The 14,554-nt window shown below is 39.1% G+C and overlaps 1 protein-coding gene across 1 annotated transcript in view; it reads right to left on the bottom strand.

Moving 5' to 3' along the window:
• Positions 1–14,554, bottom strand: part of LOC117391076 (glutamate receptor ionotropic, NMDA 3B-like) — a 262,458-nt gene that overhangs the window by 18,131 nt on the left and 229,773 nt on the right. The window lies entirely within an intron of this gene.

Genomic DNA, 14,554 nt, shown 5'->3' with positions numbered 1-14,554 from the left:
AGTTTTAGTACTGTGGCGATACTCTGAGTCGTTCTGTACTCTATGGGCCTGAGTATCTGTGCTTCAAATGGTCGGTAACATATTCTCCACCAGGGAGCGCTCTACACTGCCGTCCTTTTGTTCCTTAAAAAAGCAACAATACGCAGTTGTTTTGACAGATTTATCGTTGGTTTCACGCTAAATTGAATGTTTTATCTCCGTTGCGATGTTTTTAATTACTTCATTGTTCGGTGTCCTTTTCCCGACAAAGAAAACAATACATCAACGTTCAAAAAGCCAAACAAACACGCGCCACAGTGAGGAGACAAACTGATTTTTATTATTTACTTTCAATAATACACTAAATTTAAAGGTGTAGGATGAAACATTTTCTGGCAGAGAGTACGCCGCCTGATTGTCTCCATGGAGATAATATTGTTTTCCCTAGAATGTTCTACAGTAGGGCACTAAAACTATGAATCTTTACGGAGAAAAGGAGGCGGAATAATCAGGCCAAGTAACTGGTTAGATCCGTGGAGAGGCGGACCAGCTCACGGTAAGCATTTTTCAAGGTGTTTTTGAGGAATAAAACCTTAATGCTGTCTACAGTAGCTCAGTTTATCCACGAATCTGAAGGTTGTTGGTTCAAATCCAACTCTCATTATTGGTCAGGTGATCAGATCCACTGACTCACAGGTTGGCGGTGTGATTCCAGCTCCCACAAATGGATGCTGGTTTTGTGTCCTTGGGCAAGACACTTAATCCACCTCCACCGGTGTCTGCGTACTCTGATTTATGCCATTGTTTTGCTGAGAATATTCCACAGTATGACATTAAACTAATCAGTCTCTATGTGGACAAGCAGGTGGAACAAGGTTACAAAGACCAGGCTACTAGTCAGATCTGTGGAGAGGCGCACCAGCTCACAGCATGCATTGTTCAAGGTGTTTTTGCTGAATATAACCTCGCTGCTAACTACAATAGCTCAGTTTATCCACTGATCTGAAGGTTGTTGGTTCGAATCCCGCTCTCATCATTGGTAGAGCAGTGAGATCCACTGACTCACAGGTTGGCGGTGCGATTCCAGCTCCCACAAATGAATGCTGGTTTTGTGTCCTTGGGCAAGACACTTAATCCACCTCCACCAGTGTCTGCGTACTGTGGTGTAATGACATTGTTTTGCTGAGAATATTCCACAGTATGACATTAAACTAATCAGTCTCTATGTGGACAAGCAGGTGGAACAATCGGACGAGGTCACAAGTCAGATCTGTGGAGAGGCGGACCAGCTCTAGGTGTTTTTGCCGAATAAAAACACAATGCGATGTATATCTATATGTATATATGCGATACTGTTGGACGAACCAAGCAAATCGAAGCAATATCTCCATGGAAACAAGCAGGTGGCGCACCCTCCACGAGAAATATTACATAGTACACCTTTAAATATAACATAAACATACATTAAGAATGCACAATTGTCAACAAAACTCTTTTTATATTCCTGAATACGAGCAGTGTTCGCATACCACCGACTGCACACCACTGCGGAGGGTCACAAAAAGGCAATTGCGGTCACCATATTGCAGCTATAAAAGATGAACACATAAAAAACTATCTAGTACAGTGGCCTCCTGCCTTTTCACAGCCGTATCCACGACAACAGTAAAAGTAACCGCCTCAGGAAGACTTTGCAGGGGATATTTTTCTACCTAAATCCAGACCTGTAGTTAGCCAAAAGGCACGTACCCTCTGGAAAAAAGATTTAGCGTTTTACACCTCTCCTCTCAGATCCCCGTGTGCACAAACATCCCTTCACCTCCTGTTTTTGTGTAAGGAAACAAAGCCGGTTGGGGGCGTCCCTCGTGGCACGCCGCTGATTAAATTCTCATATTGTCTTTTGTCTTTTATCGCTATCCATATTTCCTCCGAGTGCATTGTCTCGGGAGCTTCGCACAACAAACTGTGAGTAAATCTAAAGCTGGAACAGGCCTATATATTGGCAGTTATCTGTTTCTATGCGCTCACAATGTCACAAAAGGTAATGGCCGCAGTTGTAACCTGTGCACTGAACTAGACCGAGGAGACATTTTATGTATAATGATCCCAAATGTGCCTCTTGGGTCCCGGGAAGAGAATTTAAAGTAATAGACAGAAATGCATTGCTGGTGAAGGTCAGATTTTACAAAGTGGAATAAAAGTTCTATGTATAAGTTGGACTAAACTCTTTTTTTCAGGTTTGAAGCTAAACAATTGAAAGGTGTAGTAGGGTGAGCGTTCATCCACCTACTAGAGGGTTGACGGTTCTAATCTCATAATGAAATAGTGAAACGAAATCATGGATAACTGGCAAAACAACAGTCCAGGTTTCTTATAGCAACTCCTGACTAAATAATGGACGTTAATGGATGTTATTGTGTTGTTTCCTCATCAAAAAACATATCTGGAGTGTTAAGTTTCATTCACATGTTCTTCTCTCATACAGAAAACACTCTGTTCCACCTTGTGATGTCATCATGTGGTAATACAGGAAGTGCTCCACTGTGTTTTTAAACTCTATACACCTTCACGAGAATCATTTGGATAATTTCAGCTCTGGAATTGCCAATCTCTACTGAACAAAAAGTAAAAGGAGCTGTTAACTTGAAAACTACCACTTTCTGACATCACAAGGTGGAACAGAGCGATTTTGAGCTTTGGAGATGTAGATAGAGTAATAAAGTGTTACTCAAACATGGGTGAATGAAACAAAACACAACTCAAGGTATGTTTTTAATGAGGTAACAACATTATAACACGTCTTAAAGCTCACAGGAGTCATCTTTGTGTAACACAGAACCTCTAATAATCTCTGCAGAGATGAGCAGGTGGTAGAACATCCACCAGGAAAGTTACACAGAGGACCTTTAAATAATGACCTATACATTAATTCTAAAACTGAATGTGTAGTAGATTCCACAGGGACCTCCGCTGTGTTTACCTCTGCTGTTTGTGTTGGCTGAGGACGTATCGATAAACTCAAGACAAGAAAGAAAAGCACATCCAGGGTCACATATCCTGAAGCCACAGAACCTTGTAAGACTGAATCATTCAGACGGCTGAAGAGTTCTTGAACAGAGCATTTGAAATGTATGATCCAAATGTCAAGAATAATGATTTACTGCCTTTCGACTATCCGGGTCACATGAAGGTTAAGTAAAGACTCAAATAAGCAATGGAAAGCCAAGAAGCATTGACGAGATCGTATTAGTTTCAGTTTTTTTGTTTGTTTTTTTCGTGTTTAAGTCGGTAAACATAATCTTGAGTCATGTCGCGCCATCGTCACAAGTAATAAGACTAAAAAACGTTAAATATACGGCAAAACTATAAAGATTTACTGGTCTAGTCTACACTCTGGTCCAAACTTTGTCAATTAATCAATAAATAATCCCAATTTGAGCCACTCACTTTGAAAAGAACTGCAAACACGCTCAATTTACTCAACCCTTGCAGTGAGCAGGGTTGCCTCTCCGCAGATCTGACCTGTAACTTAGCCTGGGCTCCACTTGCTTCCCTCCATGAATAACAATAACTTTAATGTCTGTGTAATCCCTCAGTCGTCCAGGTCTGATCCATCGCAAAAACAAATCAAATCTGTCAACTGGACTAAAAACCTTTTCTTTTGCGATAATTTTAATGCTGTACTGTGGAATATTCTTGTCGAAACAGCGCAGCAACACCTCCACGGAGACAAGTAGGTGGCGTCCCTTCACTTCAGAAAAGTTCACGAGAAAAGTTCTAACCCGAAGGTTGTTGTTGAAAAGTTTGGTTCAAATTCAAAATAATGAAACTTTCCTGGAAAAAAAAAACCAAAAACCCACAACCGAATGCACCGAATACTAAAAGTAAAACATAAAAAAGCAGTAGTAATTTCTTTCTCGACAATAGCCTCTTGTTCATGTGTACGAATCTCCTTTGAAAACAGTTTGATCACCTCCCAACATCGAACTTTTATTCTGCTTTTCATTTCCTTTCTCACCCCCACAACAGTGTCCCCTGAAGCGCGTCTGTTCAAAATTAAAGTACATAACGCCTCATAATCGCTCCAACTACAGATGGCGCTCCCCTTTTCACTGTCATAATCATTTTTTCTTCTTCTTTTTTTGGTGCATTTTCATATAAATGTCAAGAGGATGGGAAATATTATTCTTTCTGACACCGCTCTTAACGGATTCAATACAAATTCCCCAATAATGAGGTGCCATACTTCTCCTGACCCCAAGTTAAACTCACGGCACTTAAACCACTTCAGGATAAATGCTAGTTCACTTGAGTGCCTCCTCTCCTCCTGTCATAGATAATACGAGTTACTATTGTTTAAAGGCCAAATAAATGCCACTTTGAGTCGGCTGGGGAGAGGGAAGATAACAAGCTGTTTTAAAAGCAATAGCGCTACTCCGTAATTACCGCAGATTTTTTTTTGTATCTGTTCCAAGGTTGAGCCGGACCTGCTCGCTGTTTACAGGGTGTTATGAGACAAAACGCAATCGTATTCTGGACTCAAATCTTCCCCGTGTGTTTTATAAAGACTTTGGGTTGTTTTACTACGTCTGCTATCCATGGCTAATACGAAAATATAATTCAGTTCAGGCGGAAGGTGAGGGAGAGGCCGCCGCGTACGGTGCTAAAAAATGGAAGAGGAAAGTTGACAATGCAAACTTTCAAGGCGACGTGATGTAATGCATTATGGGAGTTTGACAGTGCTTGTGTTGTCTTGTTGGCTGCTGCTAAGAAATGCATTCGGCGGTGTAGTGTTTTTAGTGCGTCTGCTGATGTTTCAATGCCACATTATACAGCCTAGATATGCAAAGATAAATACTCCGTCTGCAGCATAATCTGGAGTCTTTTGGAAGTACAAAGTGAAAATTTATGATAAAAACCGGCAAAAGACGGAGTTTAAATCTGTTAACTGGACAAATCGTTGTAGGAGTGAAGACGTTTCGCTGCTCGTCCAAGTCGCTTCTTCAGTTCTGGTCAGATTACCGCTGGACACTGCCTTATATCTGTCTGAAATGAGGAGCTAACTGAAACCGTAAACAGCTATTGTCACCAGTTTCAGCTCTAACGGCCCTGTTCAACCTTTAATGGCCCTCCTATTGTTCTCTTTGTTTACAATACACTGAAACTGGAGACAATAGCTGTTTACAGTTTCAGTGTTATCACGCCACCGCCAACAGTTCTTTCACTGATGGCTGGATAAATCTTTAATTGTCCGGACTTAGTTGCTGATGCAAACGGCAACAACGCCACAAACACCACCGACGCCACCGTTGAACTAAAGTCGTTTACATGAATTACTATTAGAAATATATAATAAAAGACATAAAATAAACACATGAAATTACAAACACATACATACCTCACTGGATGATCCAAATTTAGAAGGTAAAGTGAGCTTTTAAATACACTTGATCGTGACTTTAATACTGTACACTTTGCCGACACGCCACTTTTTGCTGATAAACCAGGCGTGCGTCTTTTTCACGTGGTCAAGCAGAACCAAACAAAACACCAACAATAGTTCCTACCTGACTACCAACATAAAACACTAAATATTGTAACGTTATTCTAACATTATTTAAATAAAAGATAAATCAAAATTACGGCGGTAAAAAGTGTAGTTAGATCTTCTCTTCAGATCGATACAAGGCAGTGTCCAGCAGTAATCTGACCAGAACTGAAGAAGCAGAGAAACGTCTTCACTCAACGATTTGTCCAGTTGACAGATTTAAACGTCGTCTTTTGCGATGGATCAGACCTGGATGACTGAAAGATAACCGGACAATGATACAAAATGTTATTCGCTAAAGAAGACCTATTGTGCTTGTGTTTGCTATTTAGCTCTAATCTACGACACCCGTGGATCATCATGTTATAATTTGCACACGTTAAATTGCAATATTCATCTGAAATGGGAGCTGACGTCGCTGTAAACGCCATCACAACAAAGAGCCGTGTAGCTGTCAAACCTTCTATGGACAGCTGCAGATCACACGAGCGAATAGTTGATGTTTTTTTCATTTGTGACCAAAATGACTACACGATGCTGCTGAATCCTACGCATAACATCGATTAAAAAGATCAAATTAAAGAACAAAGTAAGCGGAGAGCAGTGGGCGTGTGCCGGTGGCGGTGAAAACAAGGCTTGATTGACAATATGGTGTTTTGAAAATAAGCGATTAATTAAACTCCAAAATACAACATCGAGAAGGTAAATGAGGAGGAAACAAGTACAACACGGTTAAAAGAAAAGTCCATTTCGCAGAATAGGTCTACTTATTCATAGATAGTTTGCTTTAAGATTTTACAGCTTTATCTTAAATGTTCCACAGTATGGCATTGTAGCTGTCTGTCTTGTCTGTGTAATCCCTCAGTCGTCCAGGTCTGATCGATCGCAAAAGACGACGTTTAAGAAGAAGCAGATTGGAACTTCTTCTTTTTAAACTTCATCTTTTGCTAGATTTCTATCTTGGTTTTTATTGTTTTGGGTTTTTTTTTCAGTTGTTTTGTTTTGTTTTTTCTGATAATTTCTTAAAATAAAAACCTGCATTCTTACCATCTGTGTACCCATCCTCTCCACAGATCAGACCTGTAACTTGATTTACTTCCATAGATGTGTTAAAAAAACATATTTAACATTCCAGACAGAACCTCAACCAGTTACGTAGTTCGTCTTAAATATAATCAGTTCACCTTTAAATTGATATCTCTGGACAATAGAAAGAAAAACCTTGAGCCATGGGTTGGACAGAATGAAAGATTATGCATCAACAAGCTCACGATTTGAACCCTCAACCTCCCAGCTAAGAGGAAGAACGAAAAACCAACCAATCTGTTGCTTCTGGAATCTAAATTTGGCCCCGTTTCTCATCCATTACGCTATGCCTTTTAACTGGACTTTTTCTGAACTGAAATGTAAATTGAATGTTCGCAATCAAACATAATTGTAACTACACGTGTGCTTTACAGTTCTGTGACCGCCATCAAACCCCTCCAAGCCTCATTAAACATTAGCCGTGGAGGGTCTGGCTTCAAAACCTGCATCTCCACATTCCCTTTGCAGCCCACTCCAGGCAGCCCGTGTATGAAATGTGTCCCTTTCTGACGTTTACGGCTGTACACGGACCTCCCGGGGTTGTTTTCTTGATTTTCTTGAGAGCCAGACGTGCCAACCAAAACACGGGCGCTGCTGCCTGGGTCCTTGGCATCTGTTTGGGCTGTGGAGGTGCGAGGAAAGGGGGGGAGAGAAGGGGGAGAGAGGCGGGAGAGGGGGTCTGGAGGGAGGAGTGGATTCAAGTAACTGTCACACTCCACTTGTAACGTGACAAAAGCAATCACAGCCGGGCATTTGGGCTCGCCCCATCCTTCAGAAATCCTTCGTATTGTTTTCATACTATGAACAGGGGTCCCGCTGGTGGTGCGCAGAGTTCATTGACTTCCAAATTGTAAAGCCAGGATGTTCTTTTGATGCTGCATCAGTTAGTATTTGAATTATTGATCAGAGTTTAGTCTGAATTTCATCCTTGTGGTTTTGCCTCATTGATGTAGAGTTAAGTGCTTAAAGAAGACATGCTACGCTCTGCTTTAGAGGAGGGAGGGGGATTTAGCATGTACTTATGTAGATTATTTTACATTTTATTCACTGTAAACCGTTATTTTGATCTAAAATTGTAATAATAGAAATGGGTCCACTGACTTCCTGTTTAAAACTGCTGAGCTGAGAGACCCTTCCTCATCAGTGGTCACCTCAAAGTGTTTTACGTTCTAAAAATAACCCGCATTAGGGGAAATCCATGAAGTATCAGCTTTATTTTTAACATTTATTCTATATGTTTTTGGCTGTAAAACTCCTCACCACACACTTTATACACTTTTCTCACACAGGCATTAACATTTTCTCACATTTCTCTCTTGTTTAAACTCTCTCAAAGTTCAAACCTTCGTAGGCGTCTTTGTCGGTGCAGAACGTTTCATCGACATTGTGGGTTTTGTCGGGAGAAAACAAATTGCAAACGTACAGCACTTCAGAGTCACACTGCGATCCAACGTTTATGTAAATTTGTCTGAACACATTCTGTACTGTAAAGGAGACACGGCACAGAGGAGACTGATGGACAATTGTCTACAGTCCAACAGCCAATCAGGACGAAGAACACAATGCACGTTCATACAGTTAAAAAAGCATGAAAAATTGCATTAAAAAAATACCTCGAAAGGCGAACAGTGATATAGTGCGGGACAACTGTACGCAACCAACCATGTTTATGTTGAGAGTGGGATTCAAACGTCATTTCACTGTAACTTTTTGTTTTTATTATTGAAAATGTAACTTTACTTTGGTCTTAAAGGTGCAGTACCTAATTTTTTCTCCCATGTATTTGCGCAAAAATGTCCCAGTAAACATCTTAGTATAAAGCATTTTACTGTCTTATTATCAGGAAAGGAGCAGTTAGCATGCTAGTTGTTAGTTTTACTGTGATGGAAAACTACACTCTGGTCACCGAAAGTTGTGAAAAGTGCTTATAAACTCATCACGGTGAATAATTAGGATACTCTGAATGCATAAGTTAAGTGAGGAATAACTTTGGACGACTGCAAACTGTTTAAAATGATTCATAATAATTCTGTTTTTCGATGTTTAAGAAAAAATCAGGCACAGCACCATTAAATTACATGTTTTTACTCATTAAGGTTAGTGCTACGACAGCTAAAAGCCAAAAAGTAGTTGTTTTTTTGTTGTTTTTTTTGCTGGAGAATCACTCGCTGTGCACTTGTTAATCTGAGCCGGTCCAGACCTCATCGCCTCTTATTGAAACAAACAGTACGTGTTCCACCAGCGGCCGATCTGCACCGCCGTGTCTACAGCGCGCTCACTGAAAAAGCACAACACAAGTGGGCAGCTGCTTGTCATTTCTCTGGATGGGTTTTCTCACAGATTTGCAGATTCCATCATCGAACGCGTCACTCAAAACTCGCCATACACCTACAGCAAGCTCCTCTGAAGACTATTTTTGAACACGCTCGATCACACGCAGTTTTGTTTTGGATTCGCTGTTTTCATCGAGTGTGAGAGAACTTTTTGTCGAGTATTGTATCTTTTGTAGTTGGTGAAGTCTCCGTCAGTGCTCCTTTTAATATTTACAACTTGTTTTCATGGTAGTATTGCCGATCCTTGAATGTTCCGCAGTATGACATGATCTATCTTGTCTTTCTTCAACTACAGGTGTTATTATTGCTGAAAATATAGTTGTTGTTTTTTTAATTATTAATATGTTTTATTACATTTTAACATATCACAACCCGTCCCCCCAAACCCCTGTCCTCTATACGTGAGCACCAGGCGAGCACAGAAACAAAACACAACTGTTATATACGCAAATACACATTTTTATACATTCATACATCCTCTCACACAGACACACACACACAGTAAAATATGAAAAATAACCATGGTAAAATATGAAATATAACCGTAGTAAAATATGAAAAATAACTAGTAAAATATGAAAAATAACCGTAGTAAAATATGAAAAATAACCGTAGTAAAATATGAAAAATAACCATGGTAAAATATGAAAAGTAACCGTAGTAAAATATGAAAAATAAGCATAATAAAATTTGAAAAATAAGCATAATAAATATGAAAAATAAGCGTAGTTAAAAATATGAAAAATAAGCATAGTAAAATATGAAAAATAAGCGTAGTAAAATAGGTAAATAAATAAATAAGTAAATAAATACATAAATAAATAACCACGCTCCAGATCAGACATTATTTATGCACTCTACGTTCATTATAAACTTCTCTTATAGTCGTTTTCATTGTCATAAGTTGCTGAAAATATCTTGAACAACCTAATATGAGCGGGGTCGCCTTTCCATGGATCTGAACTGTAGTCTGGGAGCGTCACATGTTTGTCTCCATGAAGATCAGTAAGTTTAATACATAGATTGTGTAAAGAAGTGGATTAAGTGAGTGTGACGTCACCCACGGCGTTCGCCTCCAGTTAAATGAAGCTCGTCGACACTCGCAGTTATTCCGACCGCGAGTGTCATAGCAACCGAAGAGCCAATCCGGAGCCAGTCTGTTGAAGGTAACGCCCCTTTAGCAGGGAGCAGGCGCTTAGCAACAGGTTTGATTGACATCTTGAGATCTTTATGAACAAAATGGACATGTAGAGCGTGTAAAGTGTTTTCTAGCAGTGCAGCGCTACATCAAACTGGTATCTTGATTCACTAATGCTAACGTAAATACGCCGGTGGATATGGAAAACATGGACGATTCACCAAGACACTATGGAGACCAGCGTGGAGCTTACGAGGATGTGTGGACAATACGAGAACAGCTACAGTATGTTCTGGTCATTTTGGTTAAAGCCAAAGATTGATTAAGATTGTGTGACCCAGACTCTGAGAGGGTTATAAAACACTCACTTTGTTCGACTTTGCTTAGAGTTTCTTAATGTGTAACTCCGTGTAAACCAGAAGAAGACCTGCCTTAGACACATATACATCAAGAGACACTATAAAAACTGTCAGCATGCACATCTCAGGACTCTCCTCTCGACTTTACGTTTCAGACCCTTGCTCCTCTTTGACGCTTACACCAGAGCGAGCGGGTCAGTGCAAACATTTTATGACCAAAATGACGACTCTGACAGCAGCAGTTACGGAGCGAGGGGCGACAGTTTTTCAATAGAAAATGAACTGTAGCCAGATTCGATGGAGCAGGAAGCGCGTCACTTCCTGTTTGGAACGTGGCGGCTAGCGGGTTGGCGATGTCCATGTATGTATAAAGTCTATGCTGTGGAACGAGTACTGCAACTCCAACGCTGAAAACTAGACCAGAACTATGGCATGTTATTCATCCTACTACATTTAGTTTGCAATTTAAGCCATTAAAATCATGTAAGCCCAAAATGAACTCAATGATGTGAAGAATAATTACCAGCATTACCGTCAGTACTACCCTCTCTGGATCACTCCCTATGTAATTATATGAGCATGCTTAGTTGTGCCATAATTGTACATTGGTTTGTCGTTGGAAGCTAACCCATGCATGTCCGTGTTCTCCAGCGCTCTCCGCCGCTCAGACAGATGGCTGCTGTAGCGTGGAACTAACGGCACAATGGCACACACATGAAGACAAATTATGCAATCAATCCGACGATAAGAGCGGGAGTGGTCACTGGTGTGGGGTTTTACATGTTGAGAGTCTTGGGAAATGGTATAAAGAAGTGTTTTTAGTGTTTTAGTTCTGCGTACGTCGTGTATAATAAATGATGAGGGGTTTGTGTGTTTCTGTGATGTAATATAAATATTGTAGCTGGATGTTAAATTATCAGATTCAGCTCAGTAGAGGAAGAAGTAGTCAGTTTTGTTACTTAAGTAAAAGTGCAGATACCAGGGCAAGAAAAAAAAAAAAAAAACTCAAGTAAAAAAGATCTATGTAAAAGCATTAAAGTACCTGTTTAAAAATGTACTTAAAGAGTAAAAAGTAAAAGTATATCATGCAGATTTTGAGATGTAATAAAGCTTCAAATGTTGTGATTTTGATAAAGATTTGTGTTGAATTTTGTTCAGTTCAACATTTTTTTTTTTTTATCCTGAAAACATAAATGTAAGATATTATAATGCTATACTGTGGAATTTTTCAGACCAAACAATAACATCTCCATGGAGACAAGCAAAAGTTGCCTAATAATAGTGAGTATTTTTAAGTTTGTTTGAGTGAATGATCAAATTTGTTACTTAAGTAAAAGTACAGATATCAGAGCAAAAAATACTCAAGTAAAAGTAAAGGTATCATGTGAAAAAATAACTTAAGTAAAAGTATTAAAGTACCTGTTTAAAAATGTACTTTAAGAGTGAAAAGTAAAAGTATTTTGTGCAAATTTTCATATAATACAACTTTAAATGTAGTGATTTTGAAGATTTGTGTTGAATTTTGTTCAGTTCAACATTTCTTTTTAATCCTGAAAATATAAATGTAAGATATTTTAATGTTATACTGTGAAGCTTTTCAGACAAAACAATAACATCTCCATGGAGACAAGCAGGTGTCAGATACTCTACCAGAAAAGTTGCCTAGTAATATTGAGTACTTTTAAGTTTGTTTGAGTGGACGATACTTAAAAACAGTGTTGGATGAGGTGCTCAAATTTGTTAAGTAAAAGTACAGATATCAGAGCAAAAAATACTCAAGTAAAAGTAAAAATGTCACATGAAAAAACTAGTTAAGTAAAAGTATTAAAGTACCTGTATAAAAATGTACTTAAAGAGTAAACAGTAAATGTATATTGTGCAGATTTTGAGATCTAATAAAGCTTGACATTTAGTGATTTTGATGCAGATTTGTGCTGAATTTTTATTATTTGTACATTTGTGTTTGCTCAAATTATGAATGTGTTAAAAATAAACCAGTCCAGTCCAAAAATATAGTCGAGTAGAAAGTACAGATACTGTCCTCAAATGTAGTGAAGTAAAAGTAAAACGTTTAAAATGTGCTTATGTAAAGTACAGATACCTAAAATGTATACTTAAGCACAATACTTTACTACTTTTACTTCGGTACTTTCCAAAACTGGATCCAGGGACATCTTTCTTTATGTCATATTAACAAAAATAGATCAGGCCTCTGTCTTTTTCAAACCTGGTCTTACATCACATGTCCAGATAAAACTACACATTCTTATATTGTACAAATACATGTTGTCTCTTCATGTCAAAAACTACATGGTGGTTAACCAGGAAAAAAGAAAAAAGGAGAAAGAAAATAAGTGTTTCTTTTGCTGAATCTGTTTGTTCTGTCAATCTTCTGCCCAACAAAATTGAGTTCCTGTTCAGAGAGGGTCTGTGCTGTTAAATAATTACTCAAGTTGTAATAATAAAACTGTACAGTCGTCTTTTTTTGGTTATATTTGATTTGAACATTTGTGTTTCTTGCACTGTGACTCGGTGCCAGATGTGTACTCTATTTCATTCATATTTTGTCCTTTTATCCGACATTAAAGGGCTCATATTACACTGTTTTCTGATCTGTTATAATGTTGTTTCCTCATCAAAAACAGACCTGGAGTTGTGGTTTTTTTTGTTTCATTCACACACATTTAACACTCAAACCCTGCAGATTTAGGCTGTGTTCTTCTCTCCACCTGAAAATACTCCGTTCCACCTTGTGATGTCATCATGTGGTAATACAGGAAGTGCTCCACTGTGTTTTTAAACTCCACACACCTTTATTTCTAGAATCATTTTGGATGAATTCAGCCCCGGAATTGACAATCTCTACTGAACAAAAAGGCAAAACTGTTAACTTAAACTACCACTTCATGACATCACAAGGTGGAACAGAGCATTTTGAGCTTTGGAGATGTACAGACTAATAATAAACATGTGTGAATGAAACAAAACGCAACTCCAGGTATGTTTTTGAGGAGGTAACAACATTATAACATGGACTGAAGCTCACAAGAGTCCATAGACCAGATGTTATGTCCAGACAATGACTCTTATTTCATACAACAATTACTCTAGCTTAAGTAGTAGTTTCTCAAATCTTACATGTCATGAGTACTCTCTCGGACCACTATTACTTGATTAACAGTACTCCTACTTAAGCACGATTATTGGCTACTATACCCACCTCTAAATACAGTTGTCCCTCGCTATATCGTGGTCTCACTGTTTCACGAATTTTAATACTTGCAATGTGATAAATATCTGTACACAAACCCAGAACTAAACCTGGATTAGACAGGACCAAACTGGGCTCAAACCACGACCGAAAACAACTTTACAGGTTCATTTTAGCACATTTCTGATGGATTACAGTTGTCAGTCACTAGATCGCGGTTCACCTTTCGTGGTCTCGCTGTTTCACGGATTTTTTTAGTGCAATAGAATATGAACGTGCATAGTGCTCTGCGTCCTGTTCAGACAAATGTACATAAATGTTGGATCACAGTGTGACTCTGAAGTGCTGTGTGTTTGCAATTTGTTTTCTCCCCGACAAAACCCACAATGTCGATGAAACGTTCTGCACCGACAAAGACGCCTACGAAGGTTTGAACTTTGAGAGAGTTTAAACAAGAGAGAAATGTGAGAAAATGTTAACGCCTGTGTGAGAAAAGTGTATAAAGTGTATGGTGAGGGGTTTTACAGTCGCAAAACATAAAATAAACCTGATACTTCGTGCATTTCGCCTGTTGCGGGTTATTTTTAGAACATAACCCCCGCGATAAACGATATCTTTGGTTATCCGTCTGCTAAAATCTGCCAAAACACAGGTGCCACGTGCCCAAACGCCGTCTTCCGCCTCGTAATAAACTCTCTTGTCATTGGTTTGTCTTTGTGGTCAGAGTCACGCTCCGTCCTACTCGAGCTGGCACCAACACACAGAAACAGAGCGGACAAACAGAGACTACAGCGTGGCAGTGTTATTAATGGACAGAGTCTATGGTTTCGTAAACACCGAGGCAGAGCTCAGTGGGAGAAGACACATCTCTCCCTCTCGCTCTTAACTAGCCCCCAGATC

This window comes from Periophthalmus magnuspinnatus, chromosome 22 (genome assembly GCF_009829125.3).
Source record: "Periophthalmus magnuspinnatus isolate fPerMag1 chromosome 22, fPerMag1.2.pri, whole genome shotgun sequence".
NCBI classification, from domain to species: Eukaryota; Metazoa; Chordata; class Actinopteri; order Gobiiformes; family Gobiidae; genus Periophthalmus; species Periophthalmus magnuspinnatus.
This window is presented reverse-complemented; position numbering and strand designations above follow the sequence as displayed.